General features: G+C 42.4%; 1 non-coding gene across 1 annotated transcript; it reads left to right on the forward strand.

Moving 5' to 3' along the window:
• Positions 1 to 347: 347 nt before the first annotated feature.
• Positions 348 to 477, forward strand: LOC128498566 (small nucleolar RNA SNORA35). The gene has a single exon (XR_008354780.1). It is a non-coding gene; the product is annotated as a small nucleolar RNA SNORA35 (small nucleolar RNA).
• Positions 478 to 17,059: the final 16,582 nt, after the last annotated feature.

A 17,059-nucleotide genomic window follows, 5' to 3' on the forward strand; every position in this document is an offset into this window, starting at 1 on the left:
GATCTGTCAGATCAACTCCTACAGCCCTACCTCATTATGAGGAAGACAAAGGCCTGGTACAAGAAGGTTGCAATTTATCTAATGCAAATTGCAACCTATAACGCTTTTTTATTGCACAAAAAAGCAGACACTGCAAAGAAGCAGAATCCCCAAAAGAGATACAGGGTATGCTACAGCAGGGGGCAAAGAAAGGACACCACATTTTACTGTCCAGATTGCCCTGGAAAACCTGCACTCTGTGTCGGTAACTGCTTCAAGTTGTATCACACAGTTTCCCTTTTTTTTTTTTTGTTACATTTACTGTTTTTTAGATTTTATTTGCTCCACCATTTTTTAAGCGTTTTTATTTGCACTGACAAGCGACCCCTGTGTCTATTCCGTGGCATGAGGGACCGCTTAAGGTGCTAGATCAAATCCCTTCTTGGAGATAGGCCAGTCTTTCTTGTAACCTGTCCCTACTGATAGTTGGGGACAAGCATTTTTCTTTACCCAGATGTAAAACTTCCTAGTTGAAAAACTGAATTGCTCATGTTCCAAATGTGGCCCTTTTGCCCCCAAACAATCTGACAAACCCATGCATGTGGGGTATCAATGTACTCAGGAGATGTTGCTGAACACATATCGGGGTGTTGTGTGACATCTTATACCAGGAGCTGTAATTTCCCACCTGAAGTACAAAGTGTGTGACAAAAACACCAAAAACAATTACTATCACAAACTTTGACAAGGGTTGGTGGTAGGATTAGTGCATGGAAAGGGTTAAACTATCAGCATCTAAAATACCCTGGGGTGTCTAGTTTTCAAAAATATATGGTTTGGTGGGGTAAATTTAATTTCAAAGATGCCCCAAATACCACATGGATACAGAATTACCAGATTCATGGTTTTGAATTAGCAAAACGCTACTTGTACTTATTGCCCCATAACTTGTAGAAGAAAGCAAAAAAACATAAAAACATTGGGTATTTCTAAACTCGGGACAAATAGTAGAATCTATTTAGCCGGTTTTTTCAGTAGTTTTTTTTTTTTTTTAATAAAAGATTTTTCAAATAAAAGTGAGAAAATGTGTTTTTTTTTCAATTTTTCGTCATATTTTATTATTTTTATTATAGGAAATTACATCATATGAAAAAAATTATGGTGTCTGAAGAAAGCCCTTCTTGTCCTGAAAAAAAAATATAACTTGTGTGGGTTCAGTAAATGGGTTAAGAGAAAATTACAGCTAAACACAAACACCGCAGAAACGATAAAACAGCCATTGTCACGAAGGGTACGAAAAATAGAATCAGCCTTTGTCACGAAGGGGTTAAAGAAATATAAAAAAACATAGTTTTAGAGCAGATAAGAACCAACCAGCCCACTATTTCTACTGTAAAGTCAGCCCCTGGTCTTCCCTCACTGTATTGGCCACTACCACCTCTGCTAGGAGGTTGTTTCACTTATCTACCATCCTTTCAGCAAACTAAAACTTATAATATAGCTAAGCCTCTGAAGATCTGGTTTCCTAACATTTCTCCTCATTTCTCCTATGAGGTTCCCCCTACCCCTATATCCACCCTGGCCACACAAATAAGCCTAGGGCTACCGTTAACTTTTATGTTACTTTTGCTTCCCTTTTTGTTATCTATGTTTTATTATTTTCCTTGTAATTATCCAGGAAGGTTTTGGGCGCCCTCAACTATTGTTTTATTATACAGAAGCTCTTGTGAATTGTTTCTCCAGTGGTGCACTAAAATGTAAACACCCCTAAGAAATATTTCTTAGAACTTCTAAGAAGATGAATAGGTCACAAATAGATATTATTATATTGCAAGATACTTGACTCTTTGGGACCTGATCAGTTGTCTTTACAAACCATATGCTTGACAGAATGTATTATTTCAATGGATCAAATAAGAAAAGGTACGTATTCTCTTATATGAGACATGTCCCTTTATGATTAGTAAATCTTTTCAGAATAGGTAAGGTAGATTTTTTTTACTCCTAGCAGAGACTTTTAATGTGCCCTCTCCCTACTTCTGGGCCTTGTTCAGGGATCTGATTACATAGAAAGTCAGAGTAGATGGGGACATGAATGCTACTCTTACTCCATTGATAGGAGTTCAAGGTCAGGCGTGTCATTTCTGAATAAAAAACTCTATAGAGGTTTGATTCTCTTAGATTTCTAGAGGCTTCAACATGCCCTGACCAGAAACTTCACATTTTGTTCATGCTAACACCATACACTAACATATGCAGTCAGATAGCTTAACCCCTTTGTGACAAAGGCTGATTTCATTTTTTTGTACCCTTCGTGACAATGGCATTTCTGTGCTGCTCGTGTTAGCTGTAATTTTCTTCTTTCGCGTTTACTGAACCCACACAAGTTATATATTGGGTTTTTTTTCAGGACAAGAATGGCTTTCTTTATGATGACATTGTTTTGACTGTATCAAATTATTTACTATTAAAAAAAGTATAAAATATGGTGAAAAATTTAGAAAAAAATGACTTTTTCTAACTTTTAGTTGAGAAATCTTTTACTCATCTATAAAAGGTAATGAAAAAACCTGGTAAATAGATTCATATATTCTACTATTCGTCCTAAGTTTAGAAATACCCAATGTTTTTATGTTTTTTTCCTTTTTTTCTGCACGTTATGGGACAATAAGTACAGGAAGCATTTTGCTATTTGAAAACCATTTTTTCCAAATCTGGTAATTCTTCCCCCATGTGCCATTTTGGGTATCTTTGAAGGCGGCCAATGCAATTTACCCCATCAAATCATATATTTTTGAAAACTAGACACACCAGGGTATTTCAAATGCTAGTATTTTAACTCTTTCCATGCACTAATTCTACCACCAGTCTTTGTCAAACTTTATGGTAGTCATTTTTTTTTCAATTTTTTCTTTCACACATGTTTTACTTCAGCTATGAATTAATAGGTCCTGGTATATGTCACTGTCATAAAACACTCCAATTCAGCAACATCTCCTGAGTACAGCGATACCCCACATGAATGGTTTTGCCTGGCTGTTTGGGGGGGCAAAGCGAAGCTCGCTTTCTGCACCCAGGCACGTCAATTGTCGTTAAGGGGTTAAAGCAGTTGTTTCCTTGGTTACCTTGAGCTTTGGTTACCTACCTGAGCAGGGCATTAAACAGATGTTTCTGATGTTGTTGTCACAGAGCTCGATAGTCTGACCTGGACAACACACTTTCCCCGGTTTCCCAGTCACTAGCCGAGACTCAGTGTAGAGTAAAACCAAAACAAAGACTGATTTATTTCTCACACACAGGGCTGGATATATCCAGCAAAACACACATTTACATAAAACAAGATATTGGCATACAAACCGCCCCCTTAATCTGCCTTCCAGAGACAACAGGGGCAGTAACGGGATTAACAATAGAAGAGGGTCCCAACCTCCACTATCTATTACTGGACAAAATCAGTTCCAGGGATGGCCGAGGTAAATGTCTGTAGTAGTGGAACTGGGGGGAAGGGGGGGACAACATAATAATGCACCATGGGGTGGAGAGGTCTGTTGTTAAACTAAACCAATGGTGGTCACTCCCTGCTTGCAGATCCTGGCTGTCTGCTGGAGATAATCCTCTCAGCAAGTGATGGGATGATACTGCTGGGGGTAGCCACAGAAATCTTTACAAAGTCAGGGCCCATAGTCAATAGGGAGGAGGTTGGCATCTCCAGTGGCCCCAGTGATGGAGGTTTCCGTCACAGTTGTGTATAGTTATAAAGATGTGGCATTCATCAGTAAGTGGAATAGCACCCTTAAAGTGACCCTCCAGCTGTCATATGTATGCTAATGCATGTGATAAATACATGGATTATTTTTCTTTTTTGAGTGGTATATTTTGCAAATGCATGGAGGGTTGCACTCAAATTTGCACCCCTCAGCTAAATTATCTGCAGGAGATGCATTCATCCAAATCGATTTCCCTGTATGTGACATATTTAAGATAATGAGGCCCAGCTGACACCATCAGCATGGAGCAAGAATTCTAAAGCTATGTAGTGTGACCACTACAGGCTGAAAGTGGAATTAGCACTACAACTATTATAAATACAGTAATACAGGAGACTGGAATGCAGGGTGGAATCATGACAACAGGCGCATACTTCTATTGATTCACAAGTATTTTATTGTCACTGAATGGCAGCATAATTAGCCAATTTGTGGCAAGAAATTTCAAATCATGGAGTAAGAAAGACATTTTTTTTTAACTCACAGGGTGCTTTAATATGCATTTTTCTATCGTACGGATGTCAGGGATGTTAGACTGCCCCTTTAAGGATGCCAAAGGCACTTGCACATCCACTAAAAATAATGTGTAAAAACATTGATGTAGCTTTATATACCGTATTGGCTCGAATATAGGCCGCACTTTTTTCCCCCACTTTAAGTTTTTAAAGTGGGGGTGCGGCCTATATTCGGGGTCTAGCGCCCGACGCCCGGGACATGCAGTCCCGGGCGCCGGGCAGGCAGCGGGGTTAAGATACAGATCCCCCGCAGCGGTGCAGGGGACCTGCATCCTTCTCCCCGATACGCTCAGACAGCCTCCCCTGCCAGCACTTCCCACGGGGGGGGGGTGCCGGCACGGGAGGTTATCTAAGCGTTTTACCTCTGCCCACCCCCGACTTACCGGAGCAGACTCCCGGGTGTCTTGCGGGGCCGGCGGGAGACATTTACTCAATACGCAAATGCAACTTCCGGTAACGGTACCGGAAGTTGCATACGCGTATTGCGTAGATGTCCCTCGCCGGCCCTGAAGACACCCGGGAGTCTGCTCCGGTAAGTCGAGGAGGGGGGGCAGAGGAGGACAGCGGCAGCGTATCGCGGGGAGGGAGGACAGCGGCAGCGGATCGCGGGGAGGGAGGGCAGCGGATCGCGGGGAGGGAGGGCAGCGGATCGCGGGGAGGGAGGGCAGCGGATCGCGGGGAGGGAGGGCAGCGGATCGCGGGGAGGGAGGGCAGCGGATCTCGGGGAGGGAGGGCAGCGGATCTCGGGGAGGGAGGGCAGCGGATCGCGGGGAGGGAGGACAGCGGCAGCGTATCGCGGGGAGGGAGGACAGCGGCAGCGTATCGCGGGGAGGGAGGACAGTGGCAGCGTATCTCGGGGGGGAGGACAGAGTGGCAGCATGTTTTTTTTGGTGCTTTTTTAAAGAAAAAAAACTTTTTCTTTAAAAAAGCACCAAACTTTTAGGGTGCGGCCTATATACGGGGGCGGCCTATATCCGAGCCAATACGGTAATTTTCAGTTGCAGTCAGAACTATCAAGTCATATCTCAAGTAGCTTAAAGCAGTTGTTTCCATCCCCTATCAGTGTGAAATAGATATGAATATCATGTAGATCTTAAAAATATAGGAATTTTTTTCCTGTGCCATAGACAATGGCTTTTTTCCTGTAGCAACAATAATGTTTATTTTGTTCCCTTTTATAGGAGGCATAGCTGGTAATATATTAAGCAATAATATGCCTCTTAATTTGCCTAATAACTAATATGCTTTCAAATTTCTATAATTGTTGCAATCATAATCTGTAATGTATTTTCGTTTCAAATTAAGTTTAAATGATATGAAGTGTTATAACTTCTTTTGCATTATGACATTATTGGAAATATAATAGTTTATTACTTTGAAATAGTTTTTTGTTAAAAATGTTAAGAGTATGTTTTTCTTTAATGTTATGGTACAAAAATTGTGCACTGTACTGTTATATTACAGATGTTTATATATATTATATATTCTGGCAAATACTTATTCTAATTGTGGACTCTTGTTTATTAGTGCACTTTAATAAGTCTTCAAGGATAACAACTCTATATTGAAATAACACCCTTAAAGCTGCACATTTTTGGTGTGTGATTAATGATTTTTTGTTGAATAAATAATTTATAACTGATTTTATTTGACTTGGTATTGAAACCTACTCCAACTAAGAAATTAAAAAAGAGAAAGAAAGACAAAAATCATCCTACAATGATTGACAGTTTCAATAGCCTGTGATATTTTTTTCTTTGCCTTCTTACTCTGGCTGAGCTTGCTGAGACCATTTTAATTCAGTAACAGTTAGAAACAGGTCAACCAGTGTTAGATAGACAACTGTCAGACAGTATTAAATTGAGGCACAGTGTCAGCCTAGATGTAGTACGGTCAGCTCATCTCCTAAGTTGTGTAAGTGTGCTACTAGTAAAGAAAATTAACTTGGGCGGGTTGTAGAGGCTCTAAAACCACTACTAGGTAATTATATTGTTGGACTAAGACAGTCAGATGGATTCTGGTACAACAAGTAGGCAAAGCCGTCTTGCTTATGGTCAGAAATACTACCAGCTGCATACAGCAGCAGAACAACACAATACCCTGGCCATAGTAGTGGTAAAATCTTCTCCACCCCACCTACCATACTAAGGTGCGATTTTGGTTGCTACCATAGCATTACTGAGAGACCTGTGTGATAGTCAGGGCAAAATGTGTGCAAGATGCTCATACACAGACACCGGTGTTAGTCACCACAATTTGTGGTGTCAGCCACCCTGCTGGTGACATTCACAGGTGGACTATACTTTACTGGAGGAGCAGGGCCAGTGAGGGAGATCATTGATCTCCGCCTGACTGGCTCAAAACGAAGGAAATGTGAGGTCTGTAAGAGACTCTCTGTTTTAGCTATTGATGATGAGGGCCAAGATACAATGTCCTATGCCAGGGGCGTCCAACATGCGGCCGCGGGCCAGGGCAACCGATCTTATGCGGGCCGCACCTCGAGCCCTGCTACAAGAGCCCTGCTACTTACCTGTGGGAGGGTCTTTTGCACTGCATACAGGAAGCGGAACCCAGCAGAGTTCACGTGACATCACATGACTCTGCTCCAGTCCTGCTTCCTCTGTTCAGTACCAGAGAACGCAGAGGGAGGCCGCGCCCCCTGTTAAAGTCTGTGAGCGGCATCGAGGAGCTGCAGTGCAGGTAAGGGGGTGGGGAGGGTGCTTGAATGAGTATGCGTGATTGAGGGAATGAATCTGTCAATGAATGAATATATGAATGAATGAGTGTGTGTGTGTGATAGCATGGATGTGTAAGTGCTGGAACCTAGGAATGATGGGACTGTGATTGCTGTTAGCAATCACACTCCTATCATGCCAAGTCAGCCAGCACATTCTGAAACCTGCCTAGCTGCCCCCTTGTGTATTGATGCTGCCAGCAGTATGGGGTCTGCACATCACTTACAGCCACCCTGCACCAGCATGTACTGGCTGACTTGGCATGATAGGAGTGTGATTGCTAACAGCAATCACAGTCCCATCGGGCCTAGGTTCCAGCATTTACTGGTTGGATGTGTAAGTGCTGGAACCTAGGCATAATGGGACTGTGATTGCTGTTAGCAATCACACTCTTATCATGCCAAGTCAGCCAGTACATGCTGAAACCTAGCTAGCTGCCCCCCTTGTGTATTGATGCTGCCAGCAGTATGGGGTCTGCACATCACTTACAGGCACCCTGTACCAGCATGTACTGGCTGACTTGGCATGATAGGAGTGTGATTGCTAACAGCAATCACAGCAAGCACAGACCCATCATGCCTTGGTACCAGCATTTACTGGTTGCCTGGGTATGATAGGAGTGTGATTGCTGTTAGCAATTGCTGTTAGCAATCATACTCCGATTATGCCAAGTCATATTGCTAATTTTTTTTTGTCCAATTGTGGTGTGTTACCTACTTTTTTTTTTTTTAAATGTGAGTTTTTATTATTATTTTTAAAGGTGGGGGGTCATTTTCGGTTTTGGCTAAGTGAACCATGAATGTTTTGGTCCAGAATTTTCATTTTGGTGCATCCCTAGAATAAATAGAACTATCTCATTTTTAATTTTCCTGAATTTGTAGTCACAAAACTTTCTGGGCCCAGAAATCAGTGAGAGGAAAAGTAAAGGTTTTGTGTGATTTACTTTATTTTAATCTGCATATTTTATTAAAGGCCATATTTTCTCACAGTGAAAAATGAGTGCGGCCCTCGCACGTAGACAATTCTGATGAAGTGGCCCACTGCAGAAAAAACTTGGACACCCCTGTCTTATGCCAACGCTCAGAAATGAAGCTGAACACACTGCAAGGAAGCACATAATAGTAGCAAAAGAGTGTCGCTAGTATGGCCAGCAATATACCGTATTTGCTCGATTATAAGACGACCCCGATTATAAGACGACCCCCCAAAATCAAAATATTAATTTAGGAAAAAAACAAAAAGCCTGAATATAAGACGACCCTATAGGAAAAAAAGTTTTACCAGTAAATATTAATTCATGTAAATATATTTTTTAAATTTCCTTTTATTTGCCAACCTGCCCCCCCCCAGTTATGCCACTCTGCCCCCAGAAATGCTTTATACCCCCTCTATTTGCCACTCTGCCCCATGATATGCCTTATACCCCTATATGCCACTCTGGCATATAGGGGGTTAAAAGGCATATCATGGGGCTGAGTGGCATATAGGGGGTTAAAATGCATTTCTGGAGGTATATATGCATATCATGGGGCTGAGTGGCATATAGGGGGTTAAAATGCATTTCTGGAGGTCCAGAAATGCATTTTAACCCCCTATATGCCACTCAGCCCCATGATATGCCTTTTAACCCAGCATGTACTGGCTGCCTTGGCTTGATAGGAGTGTGATTGCTGCTAACAGCAATCACACTCCTATCAAGCCAAGGCAGCCAGTACATGCTGGAACCTGGGGATGATAGTAGTGGGATTACAGCCTCCCTATGCCATGCTACAACCCCCACCCCCCTTACACATCCATGCTATCACACACAAACACACATTCACAAACATTTAAATACTCATTCATTCCATTAATCACACATACTTCACACATTAATCACACATACTTACCCAAAAACCCTCCCCCACCCCCTTACCTGAACTGCAGATCTCTCACTCGAAGACTTCTGCAGGGGACCGGCTGTACCAGCAACTTCTCTGGCCCCGCCCCCAGAGGAGGGAGGGGGAGATAGAGTTCTGTGAGGAAGCTACAAGCTTCCTGTCCTCCTGCTTCTAACGGAAGAGAGGCTGCTCGCGACCGGTAAGCAGCATGGCCCCAGCCATTTTTTTGGGGTCTGATTAGAAGACGACCCCGATTATAAGACGAGGGGTATTTTTCAGAGCATTTGCTCTGGAAAAAACCTCGTCTTATAATCGAGCAAATACGGTAAATCAGGCAAACTGTTGTCTCAAGAAATGGAGACTCCGGTGGACATATGGGGAATATAAAAAGAGCACATAGCGTGAATCTGTAATACACAATAATACACGCTTTATTGGATGAACTTACAATTGGTAGTGGCACTGAGACAAGCTCAAGTGCAAATGCACAGTAACAAAAACACTGGTAATCTGGAAATGATGGTGAGGTCTAAATTTGATCCCTATTGAAGTGTCTAGTAAAAATAGTAACAATAAAATCAATACAAGCTGAAATTGCACCCCCAACTCCATGCATTTTGTCAGTATGGTCCTGACTTCCTCAGGAGTATTGTCACCAACCAGTTCACAAAGTGAATTCAGCTGAAACCATTTAAAAGCATCAATTCCTTCATTGCTGTTAAGACTTTAACCCCTTTGTGACAATGGCTGATTTCATTTTTTGTACCCTTCGTGACAATGGCCTTTAACATTTCTGCGGTGCTTGTGTTTAGCTTGAATTTTCTTATTTCCCGTTTACTGAACCCACACAAGTTAAGTATTGTTTCAGGACAAGAAGGGCTTTCTTTAGATGTCATTATTTTGATTGTATCATATAATTTACTATAATAAAAGTATAAAATATGGTGAAAAATTTAGAAAAAAAATGACTTTTTTCTTTTGATTGTATCATATAATTTACTATAATAAAAGTATAAAATATGGTGAAAAATTTAGAAAAAAAATGACTTTTTTCTGACTTTTACTTGAAAAATCTTTTACGCATCTATAAAAGCTAATGAAAAACCTACTATTTGTCCTGAGTTTAGAAACACCCAATGTAATTGGGTAATAATTATGTAATAAGTAGCGTTTTTGCTATTTCAAAACAATTTCTTTCAAATCCTGTAATTCTTCCCCATCTGCCATTTCGTGTATCTTTGAAGCTGGCCAATGCAATCGACCCCATCAAACCATATATTTTTGAAGACTAGACACCCCAGGGTACTTCAAATGATAGTATTTTAACTCTTTCCATTCACTAATTCTACCACCAGTCTGAGAGGAAGAGGTTGAGAGAAAAAAGAAAGAATGAGAAAAAAAAACAGAGTGAGAAAGAAGAGAGAGTGAAAGAGAAGGGTAAGAGAGTGAGAGAAAAAAAGAGAATGAGGGAAGAGAGGAGTATAGAAAGGGAAGAGTGAGAAAGAAAGGAAAAAGTGAAGGAAGAGGGAGTGTTTGTGTGTATTTAAAAGTATTCTTGTAAAGCAAAGTTTGCATGTTAGTGCAAGTGTGTCTGTAAAGCAAGCGTGAATGTGTGTGTGTGGATGTGTGTACGGGCTGGCTTGTGTGTGTGTAGGGGCATGCATGTGTTAAAGGCAAGTAAAGGACATATGTGTGTGTATCTTGCAGGCTGTCCATTACTATTTATGTTTTTGGCCTTTGTAAAGGAAATATAATTATTTTAAATAAAGAGCACTATTAAGTAGTTTTTAAAAAAAAACTATAGTGGCCTTTGTCTGTGCCTATCCTCGGTGCCTTTGTGGGATCAAAGGCAAAGATTGCTCTTAAACAATTCTATGGTGAAACATTGAATAAAACAACTACCAATCTTACCAGTGCCACCACTACAGCAACCTAAGAGCAAAGGAGGACAGCAGTTGTTTTGTCCAGAAGTAAGTGAGGAAGAAGAGGGAACTTGGACCTTACTTACTCCAAGGGATCAGTTCATCAATTTTGTGTGGAATTCACTCTGTTAGTGCCTACTCAGTGCCCTACTGCTGCTGTTTCAGCTCTGTCCCCTTACTTACTTTGAGGGACCAATTCACAAAAATAGTCACATTTTGTGCCATATTTACTGGATAGAGAAGGATCTTAAAGCTCAGAGCACTATATCCCTTTGCATAGATGATGATCAAATAATACATACAGTATCTCACAAAAGTGGGTACACCCCTCACATTTTTTTAATGTGATAACACTGAAGAAATGACACTGCTACAATGTAAAGTAGTGAGTGTACAGCCTGTATAACAGTGTAAATAACTGAATACGCAGCAATTAATGTCTAAACCTTGGCAACAAAAGTGAGTACACCCCATGTCCTTTGGTCCGATGAGACCATGTTGCCATGTTGAACTTCCAGTGACCAGTATGAGAGAGTGTGAGAGCGATAACAGCAAATTTAACACACCTGCTCCCCATTCACACCTTATACCTTGTAACACTAACGAGTCACATGAGACCGCAGACCCCAGAGCGCCCAAAGATGGTGTTTAGGAGTTATTGCACAGTAGCGAAGTTGGACAGGGCCTGGTGCAGGGCGACTGCACTCTCCAGGGTGTTGAGCACCTAGGGTTCTGCAGCCACGAACCAGCGCCCTGACAAAATAGTTCAAAACAAAGTAATAACCTGCAAGCACCCTGGAGCAGGTATGAGATATAGCAAATATATCAATTTGCTATATCCAAATTCGCTTACCAGGAAAAACTATTGAGAAAACCCCATTAGAATTATGGAATGGAAAGGTGCCGAATTGGAGTCATATAAATTTTTCTGAAGCAAAGTCTATGTGCACATTCCAAAACAAAAACCTTAAAAATGGGATTCTTGTGCAAAAGAAGCTATACTTATGAGTCCCAAAAGGGATACAGAATTCTACATCAATATACAAATAAGGTAACAGTCAGCAGGAGTGTGATTGTTGATGAAACCTCTATGTGTTCACAGTTTCATGCACTGACGCAAACTGTTCCAACTGGAGGAAACTCCACATCAATGCTACAGGAAGACAAGGAACAAAGTGACACCGAAATACATATTAACGCAGACATTCCGAATTCGGAAAAAGAAGAAACTGAGCCACATTTAACTTCAGTTAGGAAATCCGCCAGAATTAACAAAGGTATCCCAGCCAAATATCTGTCTTATATGGCTTGCGTAGCAGTACAGCCAGGTTCATGGGACGATATACAAAGACTGCCAACCAATGAGAAGGTGGATTATGGTTCTTATGGTGGATTATTTAGGTGCTGATGAAGAGATGACATCTCTTAGTGAACTCCAGACATGGACACTTTCAGAGCTATCTCAAGGTAAATGTGCAATCGGCTCTAAATTGGTCTTTAAAGCCAAATGGGACTCTTTAGGCAAAGTTTGTAGGTACTCACAAAAATATGGTGAGGATTATGATGCTACTTTTGCTCCAGTTGCAAAACAAACCCTGATAGCACTGGCGGCTAAGCGGAATACAATTGTGAAATATCATAATGTCACAACAGCCTTTGTCAATAGTAATATCGAAGAGTAAATTAATGATTTGATTATCACACACAAAAGGAATGAGGAAATTGCAAAGTTGACTGCAGTGCTCAACCAGCACTTTAACCCCTTAACGACAAAGCCCGTACATGTACGGGCTTGCAGTGCAACGTGATAACGACAAAGCCGTACATGTGGGGTATCATTGTGCTCAGAAGATATTGCTGAACACATATTGGGGTATGTTTGGCAGTGACATATACCAGGTGCGGTAAATTTATACTTGGAGTACAACATGTGTGAATAAAATACAAAAAATTCTTACTACCATAAAGTTTGACAAAGGCTGATGGTAGAACTAGTGTTTGGAAATGGTTAAAATACCAGCATTTGAAATACCTTGGTGTCTAGTTTTTAAAAATATATGGTTTGATGGGGTAAATTTCATTGGCCGGCTTCAAAGATACCCGAAATAGCACATGGAGCAGAATGACTACTGGTACTTATTGCCCTATAACGTGCAGAAAAAAACATAAAATCATTGGGTATTTCTAAACTCAAGACAAATAGTAGAATCTATTTAGCAGGTTTTTTTCATTAGTTTTTGCAGATGAGTAAAAGTTTTTTGTTTAAAAAGTGAGAAAAAGTATTTTTTTAACAAAACATCACCATATTTTATCTAAAGAAAGCCCTGTTTGTCCTGAACGAAACAACAATATATAATATGTGTGGGAGCACGAAATGAGAAAGAAGAAAATCACAGCTAAACAGCAACACTGAAAAATGTTAAAAGAGCCATTGTCCCACAATATACTACTAGTAAGAAACAGTATTGTCATTAAGGGGTTAATAGTAAAGACCTTGGAGATGTGACATATTACTTAGGAATCAATATATAGTGTGAGGAGGATGGCAGCTTCCTGTTGAACCAGATTAGTGGTGGGGGCACTACTACTATAGTATATTGCAAACACTAAACTTACAGACATCACAGCTTCTATGTCACTTCTTTGTAGACGTGTAAGAAAGCCACGTCAAAAGGATTGGACTTCAATAAAAAGAGTCATGAGGTATCTCAAACAAACAAACAAACAAAAGACTTGAGTCTGAAACTGTCTGCAACAGGTGAATTGAACCCCATAGGATATGTGAACTCTGATTGGGCAATGACCACAATACTCGCAAGTGGATACTTGTGGTTAAAATTAGGAGACAGTCCTATATCTTGGTTCAGCAAGAAGCAAATTTCAGTAGCTGTGTTTTCTACAGAGGCAGAATATATTTCTGCTGCCTATGTCAATCAAGAAGTTGTTTGGGTGCGCTAGTTGCTTGATCTTGATGAGCCAATATCCCATCCTGCAGTCTTATATGAGGAAAATCAAGTATGTATTAAACTTGCAAACAGTGAGAAGATCAATACAAGAACCAAGCATGTTGATGTCAGACATCATTACATTCATGATTTGGTTGAACAAAATGTGATTGTGCTTACATACTGTGAGACTGATAACATGATTGCTGATGCTTTGACAAAACCGCTTACAAGAAACAGATTTGTTGAACTAAGATCCAAAATGGGGTTAACATAAGGAGTAGTTGTTGAGTGGGGGTGTTAGAATACTGTTCTCATGTATTATGTTGCAACAACTATTGTTCTATATTAAGTTCTATCAGTAGAAGATGTGTTTGTTCTCTATGGCATCTACTTTTTTGTTTGACTAAAATACTGCATTAATGCTGCTGCAATGCTTTAATGGAGATAAGACTGTGATCACTTTATTTTCTGTACAGCCTTAAAGAATATCCAACACTATTGAACATAATACAAAAAAAACGATGTCAGAGTCTGCCTGCACTCCAGATGTGCTAGTGAAATGCTCTGAACAAACATCTGAAAAAGTGTACTCCTGCTTAACCCCACTAAATACCTAGCTTGGTGCAAAGAACGCAGCAGTGCATCCTAACAATAGATCTGAAGATTGGATTGACATCTCATCATATCCAGCCAGCGTGTCCATGTTACCCAAGGGAGTAACAAGGCCCATGGGGCAAAGTCCTGACAGTAGCACAAGAAGGGGACTCCTCTTTAGACTTGTCAGTCAGGATTTTAAGGCAAGACAGGATTACTTTCTTTACCCACACCAACTAGCAGCAAAGAAAAAGGTAACAAAAGAACATGAAATTAACCAATTGCAGCACATCACAGTAGTATATAAACTCCAACAACTCCTCTGTAAGATTTGTCTTACCAGAAGGAATCCGATATGCAGGACTGGAACACACTTGCTCAGAACAGAACACACGCAAGGGGCCTGGTGAGGGTAACAGGGCACTTGGTGGTGTAGCTGTAAGCATGAGTGGTCAGAGGTACACGTAGTCGGGTTGGATAGCCAAGGTCGGGATGCCAGAGGTACACGTAGTCGGGTAGGATAGCCAAGGTCAGGATGCCAGAGGTACACGTAGTCGGGTAGGATAGCCAAGGTCAGGATGCCAGAGGTATACGTAGTAGCAGGGAGAGCCGGGGTCAGGAAACCAGAGAAACACAGGAAGCCGTTTAGTAGACCAGGGTCGGATACCGGGAGATCAGGAACAAGGTAAATATATATGTATATATATAGGATACGGGGGAGCTCACGTAATACGGACAGAACCAGTATAACTGAGCACTGTGTGTGCTGTGCTCGAGGTTTAAATAGCCCGGGGGGGCGTTCCCCGACGTCCGGGACGTGATCGCGTCCTGCGTCGCCATAGCGACGCAGCGGAATCCAGCCGGCGGTCAGCTTCATAAATATTCATGAAGCGGCCGCGTGCGCGAGCGGCTGCTTCATGCTCCAGTCTGCGGTGCCGGCGTTTCTGCCGGGGAAGAGAAGAGGACGGCCGGGAGCTGCTTAAGGTAGGTGCCTTACATCCTCCTTCTTCCTCTTTCTTTGCTGCTCACCGACAGGTGAGTTAGTTCCCTTAATACTCTATAGGGAGCTTGTCTCCCTGCATGTCCCTAACCCCCCCCATCATATCTGTGTTACCCTTGGCTCGTTTCCCCCCTCCCTCTGCTCTTTCGGTCAGGAGGGTTATCTTAGGGTCTGGGGGTTCCCATCCTACCTGGTAGTCTCTCTGCCTTGTTATTTCTCCTTTGGAAGACGTTTTCTTCTGTTTTCAGCAGTTTGACTCATTCGGCAGCCATCTTGGGAGACAAATTCTAGTCTGGCGATATTGTGGCGGCCATCTTGGTGGGGTCAACTTCTCAGCGGCCATCTTGGTTAGTCTTCGGACTGGCGAACATATTAGTTCACCTCAGCCATCTTGGCTCACCTCAGCAGTGTGGTGTGCCTCACACTCTTCCCAGCCCTATACCTGCTCAGGAAACTCCTTTTGGCAAAATATTTTGCGGGTGAGCCCCTCTATTTATCTGGGTCTTCTGACCCCTGTCTGGTCTGCAGACCCTAGGGTGAGCCCCTATTGTCACCTTTTGCCTTGCTGTCAGGGTAACCCCTTACTTGTGACACAGGGTGAGCCACTGCTGTGGAGGTGATGTCTCAAGCAAGTGACAAACTCAGGATGCTTTCCTGGCCTTGTAAGAGACTAAGTTCTTCAGTTCTATGGAGTCATTTCTAGCGAAGGTGTCTGCCAGCATCCCCTCCACTTCTCCGAGGCAGACTCACCCCGTGGAGGAAGGGATGTCTGAAGGGCCTCTCTTACTCTTTTGGAAGAGATCCTTTCCCTGGCGGACCGGGCACTCCTTCAGGTCACAGAACTAGACCCTAATATTATCCGAGACTGGGCCCTCCACTCAGTTTATCTGCTGCGCAATATGAATGTGGCACTATCTATGGAGCACAGGAAGGCAGCCCTGCTCCGTATGGATGCATGCCTGGCGGAGCTGGGACTGGCTCCTAAAGGCCTATTGTTTCGTCAAGCAGCTAAATCGTCGCGACGTCATGGAGCAAACCGAAGACTTCAATGAGGAGTGTGTTCCAGGGCTCTCCTCGTTTTTTCTCCAGGGCTGGACGACCGCAGGGCTGGGTCTCTAGCCTTTTCCTGTCCGGCAGATCAGGTACCAGTGGATACAGAACTCCACAGCCTGATCGAGAAGGGCGCGATCCAGAGAGCCTCAAACCCTCCGGGTTTATCAGCTCCATTTTTCTGGTACGGAAGCGTTCTGGAGAGTTCTGTCCAGTCATCAATCTCAGGCCCACTGCATTAACGTGCCCTTCAGCTGCTCAAGGCCCAGCACCTCAGGAAGACCCCGTCATAGGATCAACCTGTTCGTCTGTCAGAGGAAGCGGGTCAGGAGCTTCGCTGGTAGCTTCATCACATGGAAGTGTGGAACAGGAGGGCAATCTTTGGATCCCTTTCTGATTTTGTTGTAGAATCTGACGCCAGCCTCCTAGGCCACAGGGGGTCGATGGTCAAGGGAGGAAAGTTTGTTACACATCAATTGTCTTAGGCTCATCGCAGAGTCCTTTGCCATCAGGAGCCTGGCGAAAGATTGGACAGACTGCTGTCTCCTCCTACGGATGGACAACATATCAGCACTAAGGTATATCAACCACCTGGAAGGGAGGCGTTCCAAACGCCTCACGGAATTGACAAAGGAGATTTATGAGTTCTGCCTCCCGCGCAACATCAAA

Source organism: Spea bombifrons, chromosome 5 (assembly GCF_027358695.1).
Source record: "Spea bombifrons isolate aSpeBom1 chromosome 5, aSpeBom1.2.pri, whole genome shotgun sequence".
Taxonomy (NCBI): domain Eukaryota; kingdom Metazoa; phylum Chordata; class Amphibia; order Anura; family Pelobatidae; genus Spea; species Spea bombifrons.